At 41.1% G+C, this 10,271-nt stretch overlaps 1 protein-coding gene across 2 annotated transcripts in view; it reads right to left on the bottom strand.

The window, feature by feature from the left end:
• LOC113800217 (CAP-Gly domain-containing linker protein 3) overlaps positions 1 to 10,271 on the bottom strand; it is a 93,984-nt gene that overhangs the window by 11,081 nt on the left and 72,632 nt on the right. The window lies entirely within an intron of this gene.

Consider the following 10,271-nt stretch of genomic DNA (forward strand, 5'->3'; position numbering starts at 1 on the left):
CTATCTCTCTCTCTCCCCCTCCCTCCCTCTCCCCATATCTCCCCCCCCTCTCTCTCTCTCTCTCCCTCACTCCCTCTCTCCCTCTCTATCCCCCACTTCTCTCTCTCTCTCTCTCTATCCCCCTCCCTTTCTCTCTCTCTATCCCCACTTCTCTCTCTCTCTCTCTTCCCCCTCCCTTCTCTCTCTCTCTCTATCCCCCCTCCTTTGTCTCCCCCTCTTCTCTCTATCCCCCCTCCTCTCTCTCTCCCTCCCTTTCCCTTTCCCTCTCACACACTCACACACTCACTCACTATCTCTCCTCTATGTGTGTGTGTGTGTCTCTCTCTCTATCCCCCTCCTCTCTCTCTCCCTCTCTCTCTAATTCTTTCCAAAACATGTAAGACCAACAATTCATAACATAAACCACCACGAAGTAACGCAGCCAAAAAAAGAAAGAAAGAGAGAATGAAAGGAGGAAAGAAAGAAAGAAAGAAAGAAAAAACACTCAATATTTTTTCCAACATGTCCGACGCAACCCACAAAATCACACACGCGAAAGAAAAACAAGATCTCCAGCTCTATAATTTCCGTCTCTCGCGAGTGTAGAGCTTTCTTGAAGGTGACGCAATGTATGTCTACGCGCCTCTCGCAGCCGTAACGACTGTGACGCGCCGATACCGTAACAAGCTAACATTACTTTCACGGAGGCAACGCTGGCCTACTGCGAACAACACGGGGATGGTTGGGTCGGCCCCAACAGGTTTGTGTTTATCTGTATATATGTGTGTGTGTGTGTACACACACACACACACACACACACACACACACACACACACACACACACACACACTCACTCACTCACACACACACACACACACACACACACACACACACACACACACACACACACACACCCACACACACACACACACACACACACACAACACACACACACACGCATACACACATGCAGACATATATTTATATGTATGCATGTATGTATGTGTGTATATATATATATATATATATATATATATATAGAGAGAGAGAGAGAGAGAGAGAGAGAGAGAGAGAGAGAGAGAGAGAGAGAGGCAGATAGGCAGACAGACAGAAAGGCAGGCAGATGATGTCAAAAGGAAAAAGAAAAGAAAAGAAAAATAACTCAAAAAAAAAAAAAAAAAATCGCACATGAAATGTATAACTAAGCAAGCTTCGACGACCACACACGATCGTGCTGGCTGGGGGGTCAAAGCGGGGGTTTCCGGAAGCCCTGTGCCCTCCCACCCCCTACCCCCACCCCCCGTGATCTCCTGCCCTTCTGGCTCTCAAGGTACTCTCACGGTGATTTTTTAAAGAGAGGTGAGGTTATTATCTTCACTCTTTCTCTTCTTATTCTTCGAGAGAGAATGCAGATATAGACAGATATTTATGTATCTATGTAGTGTGTAGTGCTGCGGTTAGCGTGTTCGTCAGTGGATGGTAACCCCGTCCATTCCTTGCACACAGCGGCGACTTAGAAACAAAATAAAACAGAGAGCATGTCACAGCAAAGAATATCCATTGTAACATATGGAATTAAAACCAAATCTATATATTTTTAAAATCTATCTACCTGTTTGCCTATCAATCTATCCCACATACACAAATTCCCTGTACTTGTCCGGATAACGGCTATGGCTACGATGTCCGCTATTGGCTCCTCTCCCTCTTCCTCTCTTTCTTTCCCTCGTCTGATTTCTTTTTCAGGAGTCAAGACAATACCAAAAAGGTCTGAAAACACGTAAGCCGTAAGTCAAAAGGCCGTTCGTTCGATCGTGAAACAATACCATAGTTAACGAAAAGGAAGTCGGAGCCGTTTGAGAGAGGACGCAAAATCGGACAAAGGTAAACAATGCATATGGCAGCCAATTTTCACCACGAAAAATAAGGAAATATGACTAAAACAGAGAAAAAAAATGAAATCCAATTACGGGCGACCCTTTGATAATCAAAGATAAGAGTGGAAGGAACAAGATGAAAAAAAAAAGTTTCATTTATCTCTTATCATTAATGGAAGATAAGACACACGGGGAAAAGTTTAATGGCAGAATAGCATGTAAGCGTGTCTCGGCCTATCAGTAGCCTCAAATTGCACAAAATCGGTAATAGAGAAAGAGAGAGAGAGAGAGAGAGAGAGAGAGAGAGAGAGAGAGAGAGAGAGAGAGAGAGAGAGAGAGAGAGAGAGAGAGAGAGAGAGAGAAACAAAGAAAGAAAGAAAGAAAGAAAGAAAGAAAGAAAGAGAGAGAGAGAGAGAGAGAGAGAGAGAGAGAGAGAGAGAGAGAGAAAGGAAAAGGAAAAGGAAAAGGAAAAAGAGAAAGAGAGAGAATCGATAGACTGCGATAGAGACAACCAACCCCCACGCGTGCTGGAATTCAACCAATCTTTTGTTTCCTTCTCTCTTTGCCTATTTCCCCTCTTTCTCAATTTCCCCTTTCCTCTTCTTCCCCCTTTCTGTTCTTCCTCCTTCATCTTCTCCTTCCCAGTCCTCCTTCGTTCTCGCTTTCCTCCTTTCACCTTTCCTCCCTCCTTCTCCTCTCTCCTCCATTTTCCAGCCTCTCAACATTGCCAATAAAAACAATGATAATGAGAAATAACAATAACACCATCACGAACAACAACAACAACAACAAAACAAAAGAAAAAACATAATGAAAAGACTTGCACCCAAAAGACAAACAAAAACAAACATAAACCAACGGTCTTTCACAAAAAAACGAGAAAAACAAAAATACACATAAACCATTGACCAACGGTAAAAAAAACAAAGAAAACACATAAGTCAACGACCAACGGTCTTTTACCCCAAAAAAATAGAAAAACAAAATTAAAACACACATAAACCAAAACGGTAAGAAACCAGACTTTCACCAAAAAACAAAGAGAAAAAACATATATAAACCAACGACCAATGGTAAGAAAACAGACTTTCACCCCCCCCCCAAAAAAAAAAAAAAACAAAACTAAAACGGTAAGAAAACAGACTTTCACCAAAAACAAAAACAAAAAACAAAAAAAAAACATAAACCAACGACCAACGGTAAGAAAACACTCTCACCCCCCAAAAAAAATAATAATAATAAATAAAAACAAAAACAAAGCACACATAAACCAACGACCAACAATAACAAAATGCACACAAAACACAGGAAGAATAACCCTCATCTGTACTGCCTGGTCCTTCCGTCTCTCGAGGTTTTTGTGAGTCTGGTTTGTGAATGGGACCGAAAGGGAAGTAGAGAGAGGAAGAGAAGGAGAAGGAAATGTAGAAAGAGAAGAAGGAGAGAAAGAAGAAAAAAGGAGAGGGAGAGAGAGACGAGAGAAAAGAAAGAGAGAGATAGATATATAGAGAGATAGATAGAGATATAAATATAGATATATAGAGAGATAGAGAGAGAGAGAAAGAAAGAAACAGAAATACACTTCAAAGGATGTTTATATCTGATCGAATGCAACATTGCTCTCTCTCAAATATCTACCAACCACCAGCCTTTCAACCTGCCTTCACTCGCCACCAACCTGCCAAATAAATCACTCACCATAACAAAAGGAAATAAAAATAAAAAGTGAGTTTGAGGTGAGTTCGTCTGAGTGCTTGTTTCTGCCAGTACTATTATATTATATTATTATTATATTATTATATTATATTATCGTTTTGTATGCAAATTGTTCGTCTGTCGCCCACCGTTGCACATAAATCGGGCGAGTAAGATATTGTTTTTGCTTTGATTTTGAACTAGTGAAATCGAGCCAAACGAAATATATCATTCGAGATTATAATTTATCTATTTTGTTGATATTAATCGTTTCTATTGTTTTTTGTTATTGTTTTCTCTATGGAATATGAACATTTACGTTATTCTTTGTATCTATTCATATTTTTCTATGTGGTTTGAAGAAAGAAAGAGGAAGAGAAAGGATAAGAAGGACGAGAAGAAGACATAGAGATAATAAAAGAAGATAGGAAAAAACGAAAATTAACACTATTAACAAAAAGAATCGGGTGAAAAGTATACGAAACCAAAATGGAAACATCAAAATCCAAATTCAAATTAATGAAAAATCGAACTAATAATAAAAAAAACACACACAAACACACACACACACACACACACACACACACACACACACACACACACACACACACACACACACACACACACATATATATATATATATATATATATATATATATATATATATATATAATTCCAAAGATTTCACACTTTTCTACTAAACATGAGATGCTATGGTGGCCGCGAGCTATAGGTTAGGAACCACTGATTTTGACGGTCGGTTAATTAACTATTTGTTCTACCGTTAGCTGGCCCGCTTTCCCTTGACTCGGAAGGCAAGATAAAGAAGATGATGATAAAGAAGGAAGAGAAGGAGAAGGAGGGGGAGGAGGAGGAGGAGGAGGAGGAAGAAGGAGGAGGAGGAGGAGAAGGAATAGGAGGAGCAGCAGCAGCAATAACAGGAGGAGGAGAAGAAAAAACAAGTAGAAAATGACAAGAGAAGGTGAAAGGGAAGAAGGAGAGGAAGAAGAAGAGACGCGAAATCGATGAAGCAGAAACTTTGTTCTTAACAGATGTAGAAGTAGAGAGTGGACATCAATACTCTTGATGACGAAAATTCATCTTCAAAATAACGGAAAAAATACAACATTCACTTTACTTTCACCGTTGACAACGACAGTAACAAAATGGCAACACTAAGTTTCATATAAACTTTAAACCATATTAAAGACACTAGTTATCTTGAAAATTATAATGATAAAAAAAATATATGAAGCAAATACTGATACAACATAACAAACAATTGTACTTTAAGTAGTAAACAATACGGAATGGATCAATAATACTATAAAATAAGAAAACAAACAAATATTTAAAAAATGGCGCCAAATCCTGCTTAACGATATTACCAAATCCTTCATTTTTACTTCCAGTCCTGTTCCCCGTTCTCATCATTGCACAAAGAGATCATAATTATCATGAAACTCAAAACTCATAATAATTTTTTAGTACGCAACTCTTAGCAAACAAAGAAAAAAAAGTAAAACGTAAACACGGTGCTTTTAACTGTCACGAGCGCGCGCAATTCGAGTTAATTTCACAGTCATTGAAAGCGTTACGTCATATCAGCGACATGGCGTCTGTCGCTCAACTATTTTTCTTCGTGAGTAAATAATTAGGGCATTTATTACTACTATTATTATAATTAATATCATCATTATTTGTCATTATTATTAATATTATCATTATCTATTATCATCATTATTAATATCATTATCATCATCATCATCATCATCATGATACTATTTCCTTATCCTCATAATTATAATCATCATCATCATTATCATTATCATCATCATCACCATAATCGTTATGAACATCATTATTATTAATATTATCGTTATCTATTACTACTATTATTATCCTTATTATCATCATCATCATCATTACTATTTCATTATTATCATCATAATTATAATCATCATCATTATCATTATCATTATCATTATCATCATAACCACCATCACATTAATCATTATCAATATCAATATCCTTATCATTATATATATACACATATATTTATATCTTTTATATAGACTATAAACTGTAAACATTCTCGCTAATTTTATTATCTATAATTACCGATAATAAACAAATCATAAGAAAAAATCATAAAACGGCAGTAAAGATAAACAAAAGATGGTGGACAAGGAACAGCAATAATTCGAGGAGGTGGGAAAGAAAGATTAAGAAGAGGAAGAAGAAGGAAGATAAAATAGAGGGATTGGGGAGAATGAGAGAGAGTTGATGAATGAAGAAGAGGGAGGAGAAGGGGAGATGGAGGAAGAGAGAAGTAAGGAGAAGAGGAGGAGAAGGGAGGGGGGGGGGGGGTGAGAGTAAGGAAGAGAGAAAGGGGAGAAGGATAAAAAAGAAGAGAGGAAGAGGGGGAAGGGAAGAAAGAGAAGAGAGGGAGAGAGACTTGAAAAGGACGGAGGAAGGAGAGAGAAATGAGGGGGAGAAGAGAGGGAGAGACAAGGGTAGGATAAATGAAGAAGAGGAAGGATAGAGAGAGGGAAAAGGGGGAGAAAAAGGGAAAGACCTGGGTAGGCAAAATGAAAAGGAGAGAGAGAGAGAGAGAGAGAGAGAGAGAGAGAGAGAGAGAGAGAGAGAGAGAGACAGAGAGAGAGAGAGAGAGAGAGAGAGAGAGAGAGAGAGAGAGAGAAATAGATAGAGAGAAAGAGAGAGAAAGAGAGAAAGAGAGAAAGAAAGAAAGAAAAAAGAAAGAAAGAAAGAGAGAGAAAGGGTGAGAAGAGAGATAGCGAAAGGTAAAGATAGGTAAAGTAAATGAGGAAGAAGAGAGAGGAAGGAAAGAGGGAAAGGAGAGGAGGGAGGGGGCGGGGGGAGAGGACCATTGCAACGACGGCAGCGACACCGAGTTACGTCAATTGCAACTCTGTCCTGCAACGGTCTCGTGCGCAGGCGTGAAAGTTTACCTCTTTGGGGAGGAGAAGGGAAGGGGGAGGGGGAAGCGGAGAGGAGGAGGGGGTGAAGGGAGAGAGGGGAAGAAGGGGAGGGGATGAAGGGAGGGAGGGGGAGGCGGAAGGGGAGAGGGAGAGAGGGGGTGAAAGGAGAGAGGGGAGAGGGGGAGGGGGTGAAAGGAGAGAGGGGAGAGGAGGAGGGGGTAGAGGGGAGGGGGTAGAGGGGGAGGGGGTGAAGGGAGAGAGGGGAGAGGAGGAGGGGGGAGGGGAGGGGGTAAAGGGAGAGAGGGGAGAGGAGGAGGAGAGGGGAGGGGTAAAGGGAAGGGAAGAAGGGAGGGGGTAAAGGGAGGGAGAGGGGAGAGGGGGAGGGGTGAAAGGAGAGAGGGGAGAGGGGGAGGGGGTAGACAGAAGGGGAGAGGGGAGGAGAGAGGGAAAAGAGGGGAGGGGATGAAGGGAGAAGGGGAGGGGGTGAAAGGAGAAAGGGGAGAGGGGATGGGGTAAAGGGAAGGGAAGAAGGGGAGAGGGGAGAGAGGGAAGGGGGGAGGGAGGAGGGGGTGAGGGAAGGGGAGAGGGGGGAGGGGGTGAAAGGGAGAGAGGGGAGAGGGGAAGGGAGTAAAGGGAGGGAGAGGAGAGACGGGGAGGAAGGGAAAGGAGGGAGGGGAGGGGGTAGAGGGAAGGGGAGAGAGGGGAGAGGGTGAAAGGAGAGAGGGGAGAGGGGGAGGGGTAAAGGGAGGGAGAGGGGAGAGGGGGAGGAAGGAAAGGAGGAGGGGGAGAGGGTGAAGCAAGGAAGGGAGAGGTGAAGGGAGAGAGAGGAAAGAAAGGAGAGGAAGAGAAGGTAATAGGAGAGGGGGCGGGAGGAAGGGGAAGGGGTGAAGAAAAAAAGGGGAAGGGAGATAATGGAAACAGGGAAAGGTCAAGGAGCAAGAGGAGAGGGGAAGAGGGGGGGAAGAGGGGGCGGGTGATGGAAGGGTGACATGAGAGTCGAAAGAATGACCGGAAAGGGGTGGGAGGGAGGGGGGAGGTACGAATGGGGAATAAGATGGAGACGGTGGATGAGAGGACGGAGAATGTATACGCACAAACAAACAAACAAACAAACAGACAGACACACAAACAAACAAACAAATACACAAACAAACAAACATACACGCAAACAAACAAACAAACAATACAAACAGACAGACACACAAACAAACAAACAAACAGACAGACACGCAAACAAACAAAACAAACAAACAGACAGACACGCAAACAAACAAACAAACAGACATATATAGATTAATACACACAAACCCAAGGCGAACACGAACACGCATAATCTCAGTTACGCAATAACGAAAGAACATTCACAAGTACAGAACATCCATTTTCTCTTCAGCTGTTCACCTTCCATGGCCGTTGAATTTGTTCATTTTCTCTCATTTTCTCCAAAGTATTCCATTTGCTCAAATTAGAAGTAAAAAAGAATTAAAAAATTTATGTAAAAAATAAAAGAAATAAGAAAAAAATGTCATTATCGTGAATATAATTGCCAAGCAAATTAAAGTATTCCATTTGCTCAAATTAGAAGTAAAAAAATAATAAAAAAAATAATGTAAAAAATAAAAGAAATAAAAGAAAATTGTCATTATCGTTATTATCATTGCCAAGCAAATTACAATATTTTTTTGGACATTACGGTCACTATAACAAAATAATAATAATAACGATTATTAATTAACAAATGATTGAATTCCATTTAATCAAGAGTTCTATTTTTAATTATTTTTTATGCGTGTGACATTGAAATGAAGATAAGTAGATAGACAGACAGGTAAATGAACTGATAAAGAAACAGAGAAACAAAGAAATGGACAAACCATGTGAGACAGACAGGAAAAAGACAACAGAAGATAAGACAGTAAACAAACAGAAGAAAATAGAAGAGAAGAAGAAAAATACACAAAAACACGTATGTATCAAGAAAATGGCAGAGAAGAAGACCAAAAAAACAAACAAAAAAAGCGTATATAACACAATAAAAAAACAGAAAAAAATAACTCTAAAGAATAAACAAATAAACAAAGAACAAGAAAGAGGAAAACAACAATAACCAAAAGGAATGGGAGAGAAAATAATGAGAGAGAAAATATAAATCCCATGTCGAGGTCCCGTTATCAGACAAGACCTTACACGCACTCTCCCTCAGCCTTGCGGGGCGTCGAGTCACGGGCAGAGGAAGGAAAGAAGAGCAAAGGGAGAGAAAAGAAAAGAGAAAGAGGGGAGAGGGCGGTAAGTTGAAAAAAGGGGGGGGGAGGAAGGCAGGAAAGAAGAGCAAAGGGAGAGAAAAGAAAAGAGAAAGAGGGAGAGGGCGGTAAGTTGAAAAAAGGGGGGTGAAGAGAGGAAAGAAGAGCAAAGGGAGAGAAAGAAAAGAGAAAGAGGGAGAAGGCGGTAGGTTTAAAAGGGGGAGGGAGGAAAGAAGAGCAAAGGGAGAGAAAAGAAAAGAGGAAGAGGGGAGAGGGCGGTAAGTTGAAAAAAGGGGGGAGGCAGGAAAGAAGAGCAAAGGGAGAGAAAAGAAAAGAGAAAGAGGGGAGAGAGCGGTAAGTTGAAAAAGGGGGGAAGGCAGGAAAGAAGAGCAAAGGGAGAAAAGAAAAGAGAAAGAGGAGAGGGCGGTAAGTTGAAAAAGGGGGGGGAGGGAGGAAAAAAGAGCAAAGGGAGAGAAAAGAAAAGAGAAAGAGGGGAGAGGGGGGTAAGTTGAAAGGGGAGGAAGGAAGGAGGGAGGGAAGAAGGAGGGAGGAAGCGATGAGGGAGGGAGGGAGGGAAGGAAGAAAGAGGAATGGAGGAAGTGAGGGAGGTAGAGAGCGATTGGTACAAGGGAGGGAAGGAGGGAAGAGGGAAGGAGGGTAAGAGGAGATGGTGATAGACCATAGAAAGCTAGAGGAAAGGAGGGAAAGGAGAGAGGACGAGAGGGTGGTAAAACTAAAAAGGAGGAGAGAGAGGGAAACAAAGTGATAAACCAGAGAAGGAGGGAGAGGAAAGAAAGACGAAGAGAGGGGAAGGGACGAAGCGGCGAGAGGGGGAGGAGGTGAGGGAGGGAGGTAGAAAGAATATTACATAGTTAAAAAAAAATAATTGTCGGGTGAAGGGCTTTATGCTGCTTGTTATGCTATCGTGTTTTTATGCATTTTTATGGTTGTTTTAGAACCTATTTGTTATGGTGGAAAAGAACATTTACCTCGACCGTGTCTGTCCGTTTGTCTTTACACATACACATACAGACACGCATGCACCCACGCACGCGCGCGCGCACACACACACACACACACACACACACACACACACACACACACACACACACACACACACACACACACACACACACACACACATATATATATATATATATATATATATATATATATATATATATATATATATACATATATATATATATATATATATATATATATATATATATATATATATATATATATATATATATATATATATATATATAAACTCAGGCAGACACGCATGCACTCACTCACACACATGCGCGCGCGCGCACATGCATACACTGTAGGTGCGTGCGTGTGCGTGCTCGCTCCCCTGCTCTATACTACAATATTACTGCTGTTGCCATTAGCAAGACAATTTTCAGCTTCGCCCTTTTTTCAAATTTCCCCTTTCCTTTCTCTTCCAACTTCTATCGGTCATTTTACTCTATTCCTTTCCTTTGTTCTCGATCTCAATATTATCAACCCTGTCTCTTTTCCCTTCTTCC

Source organism: Penaeus vannamei, chromosome 20 (assembly GCF_042767895.1).
Source record: "Penaeus vannamei isolate JL-2024 chromosome 20, ASM4276789v1, whole genome shotgun sequence".
Lineage (NCBI taxonomy): Eukaryota > Metazoa > Arthropoda > Malacostraca > Decapoda > Penaeidae > Penaeus > Penaeus vannamei.